This window comes from Haematobia irritans, chromosome 3 (genome assembly GCF_050003625.1).
Source record: "Haematobia irritans isolate KBUSLIRL chromosome 3, ASM5000362v1, whole genome shotgun sequence".
Lineage (NCBI taxonomy): Eukaryota > Metazoa > Arthropoda > Insecta > Diptera > Muscidae > Haematobia > Haematobia irritans.
This window is the reverse complement of record NC_134399.1, coordinates 220,716,942-220,736,921: the sequence shown is the minus strand read 5'-3', so window position 1 is coordinate 220,736,921 and position 19,980 is coordinate 220,716,942. Positions and strand designations below refer to the sequence as shown.

General features: G+C 33.9%; 1 protein-coding gene and 1 long non-coding RNA gene across 4 annotated transcripts in view; one reads left to right on the top strand and one right to left on the bottom strand.

The window, feature by feature from the left end:
* LOC142232305 (uncharacterized) overlaps positions 1–19,980 on the top strand; it is a 32,298-nt gene that overhangs the window by 1,514 nt on the left and 10,804 nt on the right. Inside the window, exon 2 of one of the 3 annotated variants that reach the window (XM_075303056.1) lies at positions 13,045–13,301. The exons of 1 other annotated variant lie outside the window; for it this stretch is intronic. The gene's annotated coding sequence lies outside the window, so the exon portion shown is untranslated. Of the gene's footprint in view, positions 1–7,341; positions 7,445–13,044; positions 13,302–19,980 lie in introns of those variants that run through there. One more of the 3 variants, XM_075303058.1, reaches the window with a different exon arrangement.
* On the bottom strand, positions 10,830–11,467 carry LOC142232307 (uncharacterized). Its single transcript, XR_012721089.1, has 2 exons — positions 11,257–11,467; positions 10,830–11,201 (listed from the first exon to the last, which is right to left on the bottom strand). It is a non-coding gene; the product is annotated as an uncharacterized LOC142232307 (long non-coding RNA).

Here is a 19,980-nt window from a genome sequence, read left to right as displayed (position 1 = left end):
AAGTCGGGGCCGACTATATTATACCCTGCACCACTTTGTAGATCTAAATTTTCGATACCATATCACATCCATCAAATGTGTTGGGGGCTATATATAAAGGTTTGTCGATATATATGTATTAGAAATTTAGGAAAATTAGTCATTTTTACACCTTTTGGACTAAGCAGTGGCGATTTTACAAAGGAAAATGTTGGTATTTTGACCATTTTTGTCGAAATCAGAAAAACATATATATGGGAGCTATATCTAAATCTGAACCGATTTCAACCAAATTTGGCACGCATAGCTACAATGCTAATTCTACTCCCTGTGCAAAATTTCAAATAATTCGGAGTTAAAAATTGGCCTCTGTGGTCATATGAGTGTAAATCGGGCGAAAGCTATATATGGGAGATATATCTAAATCTGAACCGATTTCAACCAAATTTGGCACGCATAGCAACAATGCTAATTCTACTCCATGTGCAAAATTTCAACAAAATCGGAGCAAAAAATTGGCCTCTCTTGTCATATGTGTGTAAATCGGGCGAAAGCTATATATGGGAGCTATATCTAAATCTGAACCGATTTCAACCAAATTTAGCGCGCATAGCTACAATGCTAATTCTACTCCATGTGCAATTAAATCGAGTTAAAAAATTGGCCACTGTGGTCATATGAGTGTAAATCGGGCGAACGATATATATGAGAGCTATATCTAAATCTGAACCGCTTTCAATAAAATTTGGCACACTTGACTATAGTACTAATGGTTCTTCTTGTGCAAAATTTTAAGCAAATTAGGGTACAACTCTGGCTTATGGGGCCATATAAGTCCATATCGGGCGAAATATATATATATGGGAGCTATATCTAAATCTGAACCGATTTCTTCCAAAATCAATAGGTTTCTATTCTGAGCCAAAACACATACTTGTGTCAAATTTGAAGTCGATTGGACTAAAACTGCGACCTAGACTTTGATTACAAAAATGTGTTCACGGACAGACGGACATGGCAAAAACAATTCAATCGGCTGGTAAGGTTATGGCAACGGTTTTTTGGGACTTCAAAGGTATTTTATTGATTGACTATCTGCAAAAGGGTAAAACAGTAAATTCAGGGTACTATTGCAAACTTTTGGATCAATTAAATTTACAAATTCGAGAAAAACGTCCTGGCTTACAACACAAAAAAATAATTTTTCATCAAGACAACGCACCAGCGCACAAGAGTGTTTTAACAATGGCTAAAATCAACTAATTAAAGTTGCTTGACCACCTACCTTATTCTCCTGATTTAGCTCCCAGTGACTTGTTCCCAAATCTAAAAAAATTCCTTTGTGGCAAGCGTTTTACCTCAAATGAAGATGCAATTACAGTTGTAAATCACTATTTTGAAGATCTTGAGGAAAACTATTTTAATCAAGGGATAGAATTGCTATAAAATCATTGGACTAAGGAGATTATATTGAAAAATAAAAATATTTTTGAAAAATAACTATTCTCAATCATTGATAGGCTAAGAAGTTTCCGAACCGCCCCCCGTACACAACCCGTTTTTTTTTTGTTGTAGACTTAAATAAAATTTTGCTACCGAAAATTTCGCGAGAGGTGCATACCGGCCTTTTGGGGTAATTGTCAAAAGATCACACGTTGCCGTTACGTTACGACAACTTTATAACTGTAGATATATGACTCAGATTACTTTATGCAGTTGCTCATTATTTCAAGAGACTTTCTTTAACAATTTATAAAAATACAAAGCAAATATCTGAGCAGACGTATATACAAAAATAGTCTTTGACAAAATCGTTCACCGTTTTCCTGAATCGTTCCTTTTGTAGAAAGGAACTAGTTCCTTTAAATGGTCTCATCTCATTCTAAAAATTAGTGCCGGCTTTACTATTTGCCATCACTGTCATCTACTACTATCGGAGGGACTAGGGTCTTTATTCCTCGTTCCTCCATTCTATTAGTTCCTTTGAATAACTTCAATCATTCAACTGGTGACGCTCTTTCGCAAGCAACTAGTGGAAATAGAATAAGCACGTTTGTATGAAGAAATATACAAGTTTGGATTAACATTCCGTATTCGATGTATTTTTAAACCGAATTACTTTTTTTTTATTTTATATAAATGCAGCTTAAATGATCCGTTTTTGTAGCATCTTTGAAATTCATTTTTCAATTTGCAGGGAAACAAATGTTGGGCCAATTGTACTAATTTTGATACATCTCTCTTCCGAAAAGTACAATTGTACTACAATGACCTATTTGGTACAATTTGAGATATTCAGTTCGTGTTCAAAATGCTCCAGACGCCCCAGCATCAAAACGGATTATATGGTGTTTATACAATAAGTTTGTCCATTATAAATATCTTGTTCAAATCTTTTTGGTACTGACTAATTACAGTCAAGTGGAATAAAAATTTTACATTTAAAATCTGTAACGACAAAATTTACTAATATCGACCATCTGACTAAAATACAACATTTCGGAAGATTGAATGCAAAATTTGTTCGGTGACTATATTCCAACCCATTATTTTTGAAATTGTATACAATTTGAACTCAAAAGTACACTTTTTTTCGTTGGTACAATTTAAAAATTTGATTTTTCATCATATGATGGTGTCAAACAACTGACAAAATTGGAATGAGTCATTAAATAAGAAAAGGAACATAGGAGCGAAAGTGACGGAACTAGTACCGGTCGTTCCAGTTGGTGAACCGTTCATTGGAAATAGTTCGTCCCGAAACGACAGAAGACTATAAAAAACATCTTTTGGTTTTTTCAGTATATTGTATCAATAAAACACTGTCTCAAGCCTTTTTCAAAACATAATGAAAAACCTAATTTAATATTATTATCAAGTATGTGCATATATGCACATACGCTCTCTTTATAAAGAGAGCGATCAATTGCATACACACACAAACACAATTTCTCTCTGTTGTCTACTTTTATGAGTTACTAGAAACAGGGATGGAAAGTACAAAAAAATTTGTTTTTTTAATGATAAAGTACAAACATAAAACGTACTTCAAGCTCAAAAAATAAGATGTATATCGATTATAAGACGCATAAATACATATGTTATTAAAACATTATGATATATTTATCCATGTTGCATTCATTAAAGCAAGAATCATTAGGTTTTAGCATATCTTTTGTTGTTATTACATTACAGAGTTCTGTACTTTTTATAGAAAAAAATGCATAGTACGTTTACTGAAGACTTAATAATGTATAATAATGCAACTATGTCCGATAAAATTGAATTTACTTTCCGTTAACTAGAAGTTAAAGCCAAACGGAGCTACATGAAAATGGCCGTAATTTTCTTATAAGGTGGGTATTAAGTTCGAGTTTAGCTGCAAAAGTGAAAACTAAATCAGTGAAAAAAGGCATAAAATTATACATATTTGTTTCAAATTTTATTATAACTTGATGGGGAATAGCTCAAAGCAAATTGACATAAAGTTTCTATTCCTTACAATGGATTATTAAAGAAAAGTAATCGTGAAAAAATGACGATTTTAGCGGCTAAACTCGAACTTAATACCCACCTATACGTTTTTTTCTTATGGCGTTTGTGTTCTTTTCAGCAATTTTAGCCATAGTGAGTAAAATACACTGTTACTCTCTTGCTAGTTTTTAATGCAACGCGAGCGGACCTTATTGTAACACCAATGTAGTTTCCATAAGAAAAGTACGTTTTAATATTTTCCATCTCTGACCGTTGAAATGTGCCCTTCATGCATATGTTTTGTGTTGTTATACACATTTTAAATGCCGTTACCTAGTAGGCTTCCCAATATGTGTATATAGTACAGCGTTGCCACAACGAAATTTTATTTTGGACCAAATTTTTTCCAAAATCGGACCAAAATTCCCTCCAGCGGACCAAATTTCCAATTTCGAAGAAAAATGCTTTAAAACTTATTTTATTGTTGTACATAGTACTTTTATTAAAAAAAGTAAAGTAAACCAGAAAGCACTAATATGATTTAGCGGCTGACATAGTAATCAAAACGTCGACTTATCAACGTTTTTTAAAATTTGAGAAAATAGACTTTTGGAAAAGGTCAATTTTAGTTGACATCAACTTAGAGGAAATTAAAGACGCATTTGGTTTATATTGCCTTTGCCCCATGAAGACCCTACTTGAGAGAATACAATAGATTTCCGTAGTGTTGCTTCGCACCCATAATTTTGTGCGGCAAATTTGGTCCATATCGGCCCATATTCTTATATAGCTCAATCCTAATATTCCACTTCTTGTGCACATTCGAGTATTGGGGTTAAAATTGTCCAAAAAATATAAAACCTGACCCAAGACCTAAAATGCGAGATTTTCTGTGATTGAAATAGTATCTAATCCCACACTGAAAAAAAGCATTCACGGTTCCATAGATTTTGTCTTTGCTCTTGTAGACTACAAGGGAAAATTATTTTATGTTTCAAATAAAAAACGACTTTAAAATATTTTAACACTTTATTTTAAAGTCCCTCATATGCAAAACAGTTAAAGAAAACTTCTAGCAATAATAAATAAATTATTTTGTATATGGTGATATATTTTTAAACGCTTTTTAGTTTTATACTCAAGATGCAAAAATTCAACAATACTACGAGGGCGGTTCGGAAACTGCTTAGCCTATCAATGAAAGAGAATAGTTAGTTTTTCAAAAATATTTTTATTTTTCAATATAATCTCCTGAAACTTCAATACAATTAGTCCAACGCTTTTCTAGCAATTCTATCCCTTGTGCGCTGGTGCATTGTCTTGATGAAAAATTATTTTTTGTGTTGTAAGCCAGGTCGTTTTTCTCGAATTTGTACATTTAATTGATCCGAAAGGTTGCAATAGTACTCTGAATTTATTGTTTTGCCCTTTTGCAGATAGTCAATTAATAAAATAACTTCACGCAAAGAAAAAAAACGTTTGGAAAACGTGTACCGAAAACGTTTTTCTTTTGTTAGAGTTTTTTGAATTGCTGCGAAAATTTTAAACTTTTATCACCAAAAAAATTCGTTTGTTACAAAATTTTTATTTTTTCAATAAAAAAAGTTATTTTTGAAATAACAACACAGTCCATTTCGTTTATATCAAACACTGTTCTTTTCTGACTTTAGGTCTTTAATAAGACACATTTTACAGTTCAAAATTTAATATAGTACAATGTAATGTTGAACATTTTTTCGGAATCTTCCGAATATATCTGGAATATATGTAAAAAAAACAAAAGCAAAAAAAAAAACTTTGGCCGAAGCAGGGATCGAACCCACGACCCTTGGCATGAGAGTCGGACGTAGCTACCACTGCTCCACGGTGCCAAACTAACTGTTTGTTTCTGTTAAATAAACATTGTTTATTCGGTTCGTGGGCGCCGCAAGCTATGCTATATAAATATAACTTATATGGATATTTATCTATTGATGACCATAACAGGTACACAGCTCAGTGGTTAGTGTGTTGGCTTACAATGTGCATGGTCCGCGTTTCGATTCTCCGTCCAAGCGAAAGGTAAAAAAAAAAATTTTAAAATTTATAAAATCGTATAATTTCTTCTACATTGTTGGTATTACAGGAAAAGGTGTTAAGAACTAAAAATCCTCGTGGATGTGAGAAAGATGTGAGGGACAATGCAATTAGCAAGAAAATAATGTTTTTTTTTGAGCTAGTCTTTATGAAATTGTTTTTACATCCTGGAAAAGAATAAACGTTTATCACAAAAAGTATATACTTTTCTTCCAAATACACTTCCTTACAGCGAAAAGCAAATGAGAAACGAACTTTGTTTGTCTAAAATTTCGTTTGGGAGGAAAGAATTATTTTTTTGCGTGTTTGAAGTCCCAAAAAACCGTTGCCATAACCTTACCAGCCGATTGAATTGTTTTTGCCTTCTTTGGGGACTTTCTCCTGCTTCAGTTCATTGTTTGGATTGTACTGTTAACAAATGCGGCACCCATTTTGCAGAAAGCTTTTTCATATTTTTCAAATTAAATGGACTCGATCATTTGAGATGCCCATGATATTAACAATTTCACGCACTTTTATTCGTCGATCATTTAATACCATATCATGCACTTTGGCTACAATTTCTGTTGTTGTTGCTGTTTTTGGACGTCCACTACGTGGTTCATCTTCAATACTTGTACGACCACGTTTAAATTCAGCAACCCAATTTTTTACTGCTGCATATGAAGGAGCACTTTCACCTAAAACATTCACCATATCATTATGAATTTTTTGTCCCGATAAACCTTTTTTATGTAAATATTTAATGACAGCACGCATTTCTAATTTTTCCATTGTAAAAAAAATTGTGGATGCGTCTCTTTTGAACACCTGTTTCTATATGAAGGAGTTGCCAAATCGAAACAAAATTTAACATGTGTTCATAACACTTAACTTTTTTCTGTTTATACCGCGCTTTTTGTGCTAGGCTAAGAAGTTTCCGAACTGCCCTCGTATAGATGATTTCATTGATTTTGCAGATTTTTATCAGAAGTATTAAAGCCAAGTTGACTTAAGTAAAACGAAATTTTCTTTCATGTTAGGTTAGGTTAGGTTAGGTTAGGTTATGTGGCAGCCCGATGTATCAGGCTTACTTAGACTATTCAGTCCATTGTGATACCACAGTGGTGAACTTCTCTCTTATCACTGAGTGCTGCCCGATTCCATGTTAAGCTCAATGACAAGGGACTTCCTTTTTATAGCCGAGTCCGAACGGCGTTCCACATTCCAGTGAAACCACTTAGAGAAGCTTTGAAACCCTCAGAAATGTCACCAGCATTACTGAGGTGGGATAATCCACCGCTGAAAAACTTTTTGGTGTTCGGTCGTAGCAGGAATCGAACCCACGACCTTGTGTATGCAAGGCGGGCATGCTAACCATTGCACCACGGTGGCTCCCTTCTTTCATGTTAGGATACCCAATTTTAAGTCGAATCGTTTAACTATAAAGACAAAACGACTTCATTGAAAAGTTTATCGACTTTTGGACAAGGAAAAAACTTTATATCAGAGAAATGATTCTGTGCTAAGCAAACTTCGCATTCATATTTAATAACATGAAATATTCGGCCTCACGACAATATTTTTTTCAGTGAATAGATACTATTGAATATGTGATAAAAAATTTTGAATACTAGAAAAAATGTATAATTTTGACCAAATTTATGAAAATCGACCAAAACGGACCAATTTCCGTTTGGTCCGACCATCGGACCAAATTTAGAAATTAGAAATCTTTTGGACCAATTTTGGTCCGATCGGACCAAAATGGCAACGCTGATATAGTATATACACATGATTTAGTTGCTATTAGTGATTTGAACAGTACGGTTGAGTGGAATAGTTTTTTTCCTTTGTGATTAATTCATAATATTTTAACTACCTATAAAGCCCAATTATTGATTATTTTCCAAAACGCGATGCAACAAATATTTTAGTAAGTATTGACCTAATTATTTAGTTTCCTATTGCCTTTCGTTCACTTGGAGACTATAAATCGCTCATTGATTTACAGTTTCAGTGTGGGACAATCAGAGCACTTTTTTATAAAGAAAATTCAACAATTAAACGCATTTATGTCAGTGTATTACAAGGGTTTCCATATGGATAATTTTCAAAAGAGAACTTTCGCTTTTAAAAAAAGAGAACATTTTAACTAAAAAAGAGTTTACAATAAAAAAATTCTTTATTAAATAATGAATAATTTTATTGATGTTAAAATTAAAATAATAATAGTTTCTAATGATAGAAATAACGAAATAAATATATAATAAAACAATAAAAAAAAAACAAAAAGAATCACATTTTCTTAAAAAATAAACAAAATAAATCCAAAAATACGCTGTCAAAAATAAAACACACATGTTCTTATGATCTCGCCCACAATTGACGACGACAACGTATTGGCGTATTTACGTCGTACGTTCAGTTACATATATTTCTAATTTTAACGCCGTACGTCGAAACGTCGCAATTGTGTTCCGGCCTTTAATTTGTCAATAGATTTAACCCAGTAAACAATTAGTGGCGAATTCCAACTAAATAAACAAAATTCCATCAATCTAGGATTTTTTTGAAATAGACCTCTGTTGGACATAAAAATACGGCACCAAAAAAAGAGAGTGAACAAAAAGATACGAACACAAAAAGAGAACATGTTCTCTTTAAAAGAGATGTAATGGACAGCCTAGTATTACATAGCGTAGTGAAATCACTGTTTTTTAACATAACATTAATTTTATCTCCATTCAGTTGAAAATTAAAATACTCACCCTTGTTCTGGTTTACGAATTCGAAAAACGCAAAATTTTTATCTGTAAATAACTTCTGAACCACTTCATATTTTGCCAAGGAATATGAAGTGGTTCTGGAACTAGCGATAGAAGAAAAGTTTGCGTTTTGCCAGAATAGGAGGGATTATTTCTGCTATCCGAACGAACGGTAGTTATTCACTTTCGTTTAGATTTGGGATTCTCTAACATCCTTTCGTTCGTTCGCATGGCTTACGTTAAGGTGGAATTACATACCATGCGAACATGCGTGCGTACGTTGTATTCGAATGAGTTGTCGAATACGATTATTTAATTGAGTTACACAGCATGCGTCGGACCACCAATAAATTTGCTGATTACTTTCCTCGTCTCTGTGCTTTTTATTATGCTTTTATATTCCACGCACGTTTGAAAGATGCTAAATTTCAACAAGTTTTCATACATTTTTTCAAAGGATTGGAGTAATATTCAAGTTGAGAAATTGTTGAGAAAATCGCATTCTCAACAAAAAACAGACATTACCCTCAACAGTAAAATTCAACACATTAGCAATAATTTCTCAAGTGTTATCCTCAAATTGAAATGTATAATTTCTCAAACAATTTTCGTTGCGAGTTAAATTAAAAATTTTTATAAATTATATCCCCACTTCTAATTGGAAGTCAAAGCCAAAATTCTATGAATTTTGTAACAACAAACAACAACAAGAAACAAAAAAAAAATTATATTTACCCTCAAACTCAATAGTTGTTGCATTTGAAAAACGCTCATCATGTGTTTATTGGGTAGGTATTGCCAGAATCAGAGAGGAGGAAATACAAGATGACGAAAAATTCTTTTCTGCAAAGAAAACAAATGTAAACCGTATAGATGTTGCACAATGACCGTAGTTTTTGGTATCACCGGCATAGTGGTCGAAGCGATGCTTTGATGAATTAGTTATAGAAACATCGACAATTATAATTTCAAATTGTCTTCCAAAAAAATACAATGAAAACATTTATAAAAAATATTTGTTATTACAAAGTAGGTTCTAGATCATATTTTCCTTTAGTTTCGTAAAGCCGGCAGAGACCCGAACTGGGTGACGCCAACGCACCGACAAAAACTGCATGATATTAGAGAAATTTTCCTTATGACTGCCACCTACTGACGCAGTTTCGTTCTCTTGTGTTTTCATTCTCTCTGCCAGAATATAGTATAGTGTTGCCAGATGATGGGATTCCGGGATTTGTCGGGACATGGAAAAACAGTCGAAAATAGTTGTCCATATTTTATCACATGGTATTTCTTTTGGTAAATTCGCATAAACGCCACCTAAAGACTGGTACTATGTTCAGTTTTCGAGTTGAAAATCACTTTATTTTCGCAAATACTTTTTCTAACACAATCAAAATTATAAATAAAAACAATTATATTCCTGTTAAATATTAATTAACTCTAGATGAAAAAGACAATATGTATCAATTGAGTTAGTACATCTGCTTTAAAAGTAGTTATTGTCTAGAGACTTTTTTCTGTTTTTTTATTGAAGCCACTTCAACAACATATTTATTTTTGTTTTATTTGTTTAATATTGAGGTTAATCAAAGTCTATCTTGTATATTCGCTATGTATAGTATTAGTAAAAAGTGGCAACCCTAAATTTACGAAAAGAAAGCTTTCACTCAATTTACATCCTAGAGATAATTTACAATAGGATTATTAATACGTCTGACTGTTGCCCCCCAATAAACTCGTCCACAAACTTCTAACTCTTGCGTTTTTTGTTCTTGTTTTTCTCTTTACTGATTTACATTTCCTGGAGCCTTTTAACTGAAAATCAAATACAGTCCATTGCAGAAGAACCTGCTAGGAAATTGTATAATTTATTTGTTTTTGTTAGTGATGAGATTGAATGGAATGGTACAAAATCTGACAGACAAATGTGCGTTTAAAACCAAAAATATTTTTTAAAGCGATTTGATTTCAAATCGTTTTCAAATATTCGTTTAGTTATTGAAATTCCGGGTTTTTTTGGCAAAATTTGTGAAAGATTCGGGACACTTCCTGGAGAAGACGATTTTACATAAAATTCAATCTGGCATTACCGGTTATTTGCCAAACTTTTCTCATTGCTTATATCTGGGGGGTTACTCTGTATTGCGATACGAAAGCAAATGCGATGCGATAGTTAAATGCGTTAAGAGTACAATTCGGTACTCTGTATCACTTGCGCAAACGCTTTCGCAAAGTAAACTGAAAATATGGTAACGCTTTAGCAAAATAAAGCGAAAATATGACAACGCTGGCTGCACAATGTAAACAATAACGAAAATGATAAAAAGAAATGTCAAAAAATTGTAAATAAAAACATTTTAAACAATCTTCCGTTCGGTGCGTGTTCTTTTAAAACTTGCTAATCGTTTATAACAAAAAAGTAATAATTATGGATTCGATAGCGTTATGGTTTGAAGAAAATTAACATGAACGAATTACAAGAAGAATTTTGCGAGATCGGTCAAATATACTCTCCCTAAGTGACCACGGGTAAGAAAATGGAAACTCAAATTATGTGACAAACGTTTTCGAATATTTCATTTTTATAGATTTCGTCTTAATAAAGATGCGTTTATGTATGTATTAAACGCTATTAAAGACGACCTCGTCGTTCCAAATAAATCCACAGCCATTCCAACTCCAATAAAAGTGGCCGCTGCTTTGAAATTGCTTGGACAAGGTGGTTATCTACAAATCGGCCAAGACCATCTTTTAGGACTATCAGAGCAATCTATGTCGCGCTGCTTAAAAGAAGTTTGCGAGGTGATTGAACGAATACTTTGTCCCAAGCACATACAATTTGAGGTAACTGCGGAAGAGACCATAAAGTCTACCAAAGTTTGGAACTGACGTTGCTGTGTCTGTAACTTTTTTGGTTTTTCCCTAAAACAATAAACAATTTAGATACAAATATAAAAATTTAATTGTGCTTACTTACATATTTGTTACTTTGCGATTGCTATTTTGTTTGCGCACGATTTTTGCGATCAACGAACGAGTTTGACATACGCTTTCGCATTATAGAGTGCGGTGATGCCAGATTTGCGAAAACTAGATGCGCAAGGTAGATACGAAAACGAATTACTGAGTACCAATTACTCGATTCGCGACAATTTTTCTTACGCATCGCAATACAGAGTAACCCCCCTGTTCTTAACGTTTAGCTATTTTTGATACGAAGTTTATTTGTTTGTTCGTTTTTAGAATTTCTTTAAAAAAGTCAATAAAAAATGGATCGATATAAAGGATATCTCATACACCTGTGCACTAAAAAACGTTAATGAATTTTTCAATCATTGGTGTTTTCCTTATTTATCAATGTAATTAAAAAAACGAAAAGTTTGTGCGAAGTGATTTGATTTGACATTTCTGTTCTGTTACCTTATATTTTCAAAAAGACCTTTGATTTGTTTAGGAAAGCGGATAGTATTCAAAAAAATCAAAGATAATTTTGCTTAAAACTTTTTGTGTTAACTTTTAAAAATTGTGGCAACATTATACTTTCGAACGTACTGAAAATCAGCTGATTAAAACAATCCCAAAATTTATACACCAATCAGAGAAAATTTCGGTTCAAATTTTAGATGGATTTTTAAAATCGTGGTTTCTGCCATATATGAGTGACTTTCCCAATAAAATTTGCAAATATTTATAAAAAACATATTAAGGTTTCAGAATGTGTTATTTATTTGTTATAGAAACTTCTAACTTTGCATACGATGGCTGTACACTAAGCCTACACAAAAGAAATGTTCGTGTAAATTTTTCAGGTCTATGACGGTGTATAGTGTTGGCCAGAACACCTTTTAAGTGTGACACCACATGAAAATTGTACATGTGTGTACCAGAACAGACACGTATGTTTTTTATATATACAATCGTTTTATATATACAATCAAAACAATATGTCGGTTTCAAAATTTATTTTTTCGGAAATACTCTTTTGTGTTTTTCGTAAAGGGCATTAGTTTTCGGATATATTGCTTTATATATATACTCAGCTAACTCTGACAATGTCAAAATATTGCACAAAGAAGCAGAGAATGATAATAGAGCTTGACAAGAGATAATTAACAAAACGATAAACAGAAAGGAAGATACGGATAACATAAGCAGTGTAGCCAGTATTGGGAGTTTTCTCCCAACTTGGTGATATTTTTTCGTGGATGGGGGCGAAAATGTTGGATTTGGTGGGGAATTTCCAGAAATTTAGTGATTTTTTTCGAAATCTGTTCAGTATAATAATATCAGGTATGTAATAACATATTTTCCATATCGTTTCATAAATTATTCCATATTGGTATACAATTTTTTTGCTCACTGTAGTTCAAAGTGGACAGACCCTCTATGCAAATTTATAGTTTATGGAGCTGGTCACATATTGAAAAACATCGAATTAAAACTCAACCACAATCAACTAATTTTTCAAAATGAACGCAAGTAAAGTAAAAAAGTTTTTGGAAATTTTCGTATTCTTCACCTAATGCTCCATAGAAGATCAGCTTACGCCCTCAAGAGGGGGTTATTGAAATCTGAAATAATTTCTTGAATATATTTTTGTCCAGTTCTTTTAAAATAATTTATATTTCTTAAATAGTTGGGCTTTTTGTAAGTAGAAATCAATTGTGTTTGTTTTTTAGTTGTGAAAAGTTTGTCGTAGACTTAACTGCTATAGACACATTCATGAATCCTTATCGGCTATAAACAATAAATATTTTGGCTGTAGTGCTTGATTACAGATGTTGATGCTCATATCGGCACTTATGTCAAAAGAAAAAATTCTATCCTTGGATTCATCAAGATGATATTGAAGGAATTCAATTATCCTTTTCCTGTCAGACAACAACAATAATGTGCATCTACCCAATTGAGCAGTCTATTCGCGAAACTTTCCTACTTTGCACTCTTCATGATATAGGATTAGCTGATTTTATGGATCTTCTTCCTCTTATTGAAGATTTTACATACTCGATACTCGTAATCGTAAGTAATAACGATAAGTGTACGTGTGTATAGAAGTATTAGAACCCTTAAGTAGTATTGAAATTCATTAAACTTTTATTATTGGTTTCATTTTATTATCATACGGGTTTGAACAATTATCAATACCATTTTTATATTTCATGAACCCCTTTGGAAAAAAATTGTACCATCGTGGGAATGTAACTCGCAACGGAAGGTACGTTTTTTTTTCAGAATATTTTACAATCTTCCTCGCATGGGGCTTGTGGAAAAGGATATATAATTATGGGTATTTCAAGTACTAATGGCATAAGAAATGGGAATATAAATGTGCTAAATTATAATGATAATTTTATATTAGAGCCTCCACAGAATCCGCCAGGCCTAATATAAAGGGTGATTTGTTAAGAGCTTGATAACTTTTTTAAAAAAAAAACGCATAAAATTTGCAAAATCTCATCGGTTCTTTATTTGAAACGTTAGATTGGTCCATGACATTTACTTTTTGAAGATAATTTCATTTAAATGTTGACCGCGGCTGCGTCTTAGGTGGTCCATTCGGAAAGTCCAATTTTGGGCAACTTTTTCGAGCATTTCGGCCGGAATAGCCCGAATTTCTTCGGAAATGTTGTCTTCCAAAGCTGGAATAGTTGCTGGCTTATTTCTGTAGACTTTAGACTTGACGTAGCCCCACAAAAAATAGTCTAAAGGCGTAAAATCGCATGATCTTGGTGGCCAACTTACCGGTCCATTTCTTGAGATGAATTGTTCTCCGAAGTTTTCCCTCAAAATGGCCATAGAATCGCGAGCTGTGTGGCATGTAGCGCCATCTTGTTGAAACCACATGTCAACCAAGTTCAGTTCTTCCATTTTTGGCAACAAAAAGTTTGTTAGCATCGAACGATAGCGATCGCCATTCACCGTAACGTTGCGTCCAACAGCATCTTTGAAAAAATACGGTCCAATGATTCCACCAGCGTACAAACCACACCAAACAGTGCATTTTTCGGGATGCATGGGCAGTTCTTGAACGGCTTCTGGTTGCTCTTCACTCCAAATGCGGCAATTTTGCTTATTTACGTAGCCATTCAACCAGAAATGAGCCTCATCGCTGAACAAAATTTGTCGATAAAAAAGCGGATTTTCTGCCAACTTTTCTAGGGCCCATTCACTGAAAATTCGACGTTGTGGCTCGTTAGTAAGTCTATTCATGATGAAATGTCAAAGCATACTGAGCATCTTTCTCTTTGACACCATGTCTGAAATCCCACGTGATCTGTCAAATACTAATGCATGAAAATCCTAACCTCAAAAGAATCACCCTTTATAGACAGGCAGCCGACTATAGGGATAGTGATGAATTTGAATTTCAAGCAGTCAATGAGGTTGATGTGTGGGATAGTTTAAACAGAATTAAGTCTAAGATAATACGAGCTGATGGAATATCCATTAGATTCGTAAATTCAATATTTCCCCTAATTTTGCTTTTATTGTCATAAACAGACAATTATTATAGCTATCAACGCACAAGCAACGCATACAGTGGAGCAGTTATATTTATGGAGCATAGTTTTAGGCGCCGTCAGTAGCCCACTATCTTAAAAATTTTTGAAATGGAAATAATGTAATTTTACATTTATTCCAAAAATCTTTTCAAGATTTCGTAAAGGTGTTCGGCATTACATTCTCCTATATAAAATGTTTACTAAGAAACTTCAATATGCGTCTTATATTGCAAAAGTAAAACATTTATAACAATTTGTGTTTTTTTTTTGGGACAAATTTAATATTTTCGAAGGAATGAAATAAGAACAACGTTTTCTATACACGTTTTCCAAACGTTTTTTTTCTTTGTGTGTATGATCCTCTTGGGATTTTTTATAGGCAGTAGATTAAGCTTTTATAAACATTTCAACAAGATGATTTCCCAATTGACATTTGGACTTCGAAGGCTTTACCCTATTAATTACATTGTTCCGTTAAAACTACACATTAGAAGTATATGCAGAGAGAGTTCCAGAAATATTTATAAAGGGTGATACGGTCAAAATTTGGTCAAGGGAAAACGCGTGTAAATCTGTGAAATCGTTTATTTAAAAAATCAAATTAAATTTCTTTTTCAAGTTCAATTAGTATAAAATTCAGGAAAAATATTCAGTTAGGTTTTCGCTTTTCCAAATCCGAATTGCCGGGCCTCACGCTTGACACCTGCCATCAGATTTTGTACAGCCACCTTGTCCACCTTCTTCGCCGCAGAAAGCCAGTTTGCCTTGAACTGCTGCTCGTCCTTAGCAGTTTTTTGGTCTTCTTCAGGTTCCGCTTGACAATAGCCCAGTATTTCTCAATTGGGCGGAGCTCTGGCGTGTTGGGAGGGTTCTTGTCCTTGGGAACCACCTGCACGTTGTTGGCGGCGTACCACTCCATGGCCTTTTTACCGTAATGGCAAGATGCCAAATCCGGCCAAAACAGTACGGAACAACCGTGTTTCTTCAGGAAAGGCAGCAGACGTTTATTCAAACACTCTTTCACTTAAATTTCTTGGTTGACAGTCCCGGAAGCTATGAAAATGCTGCTTTTCAAGCCACAGGTACAGATGGCTTGCCAAACCAGATATTTCTTTGCGAACTTTGACAGTTTTATGTGCTTGAAAATATCTGCTACCTTTCCCCTTCCTTTTGCCGTATAAAACTCCTCTCCCGGAATCTGCTTGTAGTCGGCTTTGACGTAAGTTTCGTCGTCCATTACCACGCAGTCAAATTTCGTCAGCATCGTCGTGTACAGCCTCCGGGATCGCGCTTTGGCCGTCGTATTTTGTTTATCATCGCGATTTGGAGTCACTACCTTCTTGTAAGTCGATAGTCCGGCTCGTTTTTTGGCTCGATGCACGGTTGTAGACGATACACCCAGCTTATTTGCGGCATCTCGGAGAGAGAGGTTAGGGTTTCGCTTGAAACTACCGGCAACTCTCTTTGTCGTCTCAGCGGCTTCCGGTTTTCGATTTCCCCCTGTCGACAAACGATCCCCAAACACTTTAATTACATTTGTAACGGTTGATTTGGTAACTTTTAGCGATTTTACCAGCTTTGCGTGCGAGTAGCTCGGACTTTCGCGATGCGCGAGCAAAATTTTGATACGCTGTTCTTCTTGCTTGGACGGAATTTTGACAACTGAAGAGTGAATTCCAAAATCAAAATAGGAGCAACGTTCTACACACACACATCTTCAAAATGAGGGGTGTTCAGGTTTTTTAAATGCAAAATTGAAAGAAATACGTCAAGTTTGTATTGACCAAATTTTGACCGTATCACCCTTTATGGGTTTAATTTTCTTTTAGTGCCATCCAAACTTAAAAATCTCGAAGAATTGCAAATAATTATGCCAGGGCCACATTTTCTGGTGGTGGCTTAGGAACTTTTAACCTTTAATTCGATATGAACCCTTAATCATGGTGAAGGATAAATAACGACAGCTAAGCTCTTTTTATAAAAAACAAAAAAACTAATGAAAAAAGAGTCCAAATATAGAAATAAGTTCGCAATAATTACACTACATTTTACGCTTATAAACAGTCGATGTATAATGACACTCACTAATATCAATGTATTTTTCATACAACTCATGCACGTCAAAAACCACAATCCACTTATTAATATGATTTTGATTGTATTCATATTTTTCACATTTTTCTCTTACTTTTTTCTTTTCTTAAATCTTCGTAACTGCAGTAAATTGAAATAAAAAGAAAAAAATCGACTTTTGGCTGCGACACTCATATTGAATCAAATACTTCTCCCCAAGACAACGGTAAGGGTAAATAATAGAAATGTGTATAATATTGCTGAACCAAATATGCCATTTTTAGGGAGGCAATAATGAATATCAAGTGATGTTTTGAAATGTTTTATACATCATAATACAAAGTGGAAAAAACTATATGAATCAAGTATCTCTACCTCCAGCATGGATTGCGTACAAAATTTTACTGAAAAGGCAGCTAACGATGGACACTCTTTAATTTTTTTCAATGGGAAGTCAGTTCATAGAGAGCCTAACTTACACATAAAGTCGATTACTATAATCTCATGTAAACCAATTTAATTATGGATCGGCAATGTCTAATTGTGGACCACTTTTTGTGTTGTACAAAACTGATTACTAATGTCCGTTACCGAGAATATCGTGGCAAAAACCAGTTTCCAGGACGATCAAAAATCAAATTTGGTTTCGAATGCTATGGGGACGGAGACTCAAGAATTCAACATTGGGCCTAAATATTTGGGCCATTATGTAATTAGGGACCAATAGTTTCACATTGGTATACCAAAATGTGGTCCCATTCGAACCGATTGCACTACCATCCAACCTAACATACTCCAATAATAACTATTTGTGCAATGTTTCAAAACGATCTGGATATATAGGTAACATAACACTGCATTATATAAGAACCCTGAATAAAAGGATGATAAAAACAATAAGCTTAAAGGGATGATTCATCGCAAACTAGAGAGCGGGTATTTACGAATGCAAGTTATGAAATATGGTTTGGTAAAAACCCTGATTTTGCAAACTTTAATATATTTGGTTAACAGTGCTTCCCCGAATTAGAAAATAGATGATTCTAAAAAAAAAGTTTGGAATCGCATTCAGATCCTTTTTCAAATAGGTACGAAAGTAAAACACCGATCTTTCATATCGACTTCGGTATTCGGCCAAAAATAGATAGTCGACCGCAGACTGGGAATCTTTTTTTCTTCCTTAAATGCATGCCCTATAGATTTATTGAGGAATGAGATGGATTCAAGAATACTATTCTACTTAAAGAGCATATTGGACGGTTGATTTCTTTCAAAATTTAAAAGTAGCAGCAATAAAATTATTAAAGCGGGACGTATTTTTTCCAAATAAATATCGAATGATTAAAAGTCTGACAATTTTTAAATAATAGTTTAAGACTATAGCTTACCCTTTAATTACTGTAGTGGTGGTAAATACTGCTATCTCTTATTGGGTTTTCACCTATGGACATTACCTACGATTCTATTATTTCTCCCAAATGAGTTGGCGGTAAAAAATGTATCAGTTTGGGAGGAATAATTCTCGTATGTAATTTCCATAGGTAATTAACATATACTATAAGCCAAATTGAATCATCTCGCATTTTTGTCGCCTGGCCACGTTGACATTCATTTATCTTCATTATTCCATTTCAATATTAAATATTGAAAAAATCATGATATATTGTGATACCACAAGGGTTTTTTCCCAGACTTTTTCCATTCCCGGGAAGGCGGGAATTTTTATCGAATTTCCCGGAATCCCGGTCAAGGGGAAACTGGCTTCGATGTGGCATATATTTAAACATTTAAATAAATTAGAAATCACCTAAAACTACGGTTATAAGGCGCTGTCTGGACAACTAACAATGTATATTATGTACATTATACTAAAATAAGAAATATTTTATAATAACAAAATACAAAAAGCTTTTACAATGGACAGTCTCTTCCGATACACTGGGATTTTTTCTAACATTAAAACTAGAGTGGAAATGAAAGAAAATTATTTCGATGTCCCCATCGTAAAACAGAGTCACTATATGCACATGTTCGGTCAATATTCCCAGAAACAATGCACTATCTACAATTGAAAATAAATAAACTATCATAATAAAAGATGTCATTTTAATATTTCATAAACACATCCTTGCAATATTTAGTCTACCAGTCTATTGGAATGCGGTTTACAGTAATATGACTAAAAAATTAGGAAGGGCAACCGAATTCCCGTAAACGGGATCCCGGGAAAAAAACCTAGATACCACATTAACTAAAAGTACCTATTACAAGTAGGCACTTTTAGTTTTACCCACCCGATTATTTTATTCTCTTGAAATAACCTTATTGTTCCAACCACATTGGCAGACTGCTTAAGTAACGTTTTCCAGATCCGCTTGTAATGTAAAGCTATATGTTCAGAAGATTCGCTTACGCCTACACAAAATACAGGACAATCACAAATCAGCAAAAATTTCGGAATTTCAATCTGAAGCAATTTTAAGGAAACTTCGCAAAAGTCTATTTATGAAGTTTAGAAAAATTAGAGTCATTTTTACAACTTTTCGACTAAGCAGTGGCGATTTTACAAGGAAAATGTTGGTATATTTGACCAATTTTTTCGAAATCAGAAAAACATATATATATCGGAGCTATATCTAAATCTGAACCGACTTCAACCAAATTTGGCACGCATAGCTATAATGCTAATTCTACTCCCTGTGCAAAATTTCAACTAAATCGGAGTTAAAAATTGTCCTCTGTGGTCATATGGGTGTAAATCGGGCCAAAGCTATATATGGGAGATATATCTAAAATTGAACCGATTTCAACCAAATTTGGCACGCATAGCTACAATGCTAATTCTACTCCCTGTGCAAAATTTCAACTAAATCGGAGCAAAAAATTGGCCTCTGTGGTCATATGAGTGTAAATCGGGCGAAAGCTATATATGGGAGCTATATCTAAATCTGAACCGATTTAAACCAAATTTGGCACGCATGGCTATAATGCTAATTCTACTCCCTGTGCAAAATTTCAACTAAATCGGAGCAAACAATTGGCCTCTGTGGTCATATGAGTGTAAATCGGGCGAAAGCTATATATGGGAGCTATATCTAGGTTAGGTTAGGTTAGACAGCCCG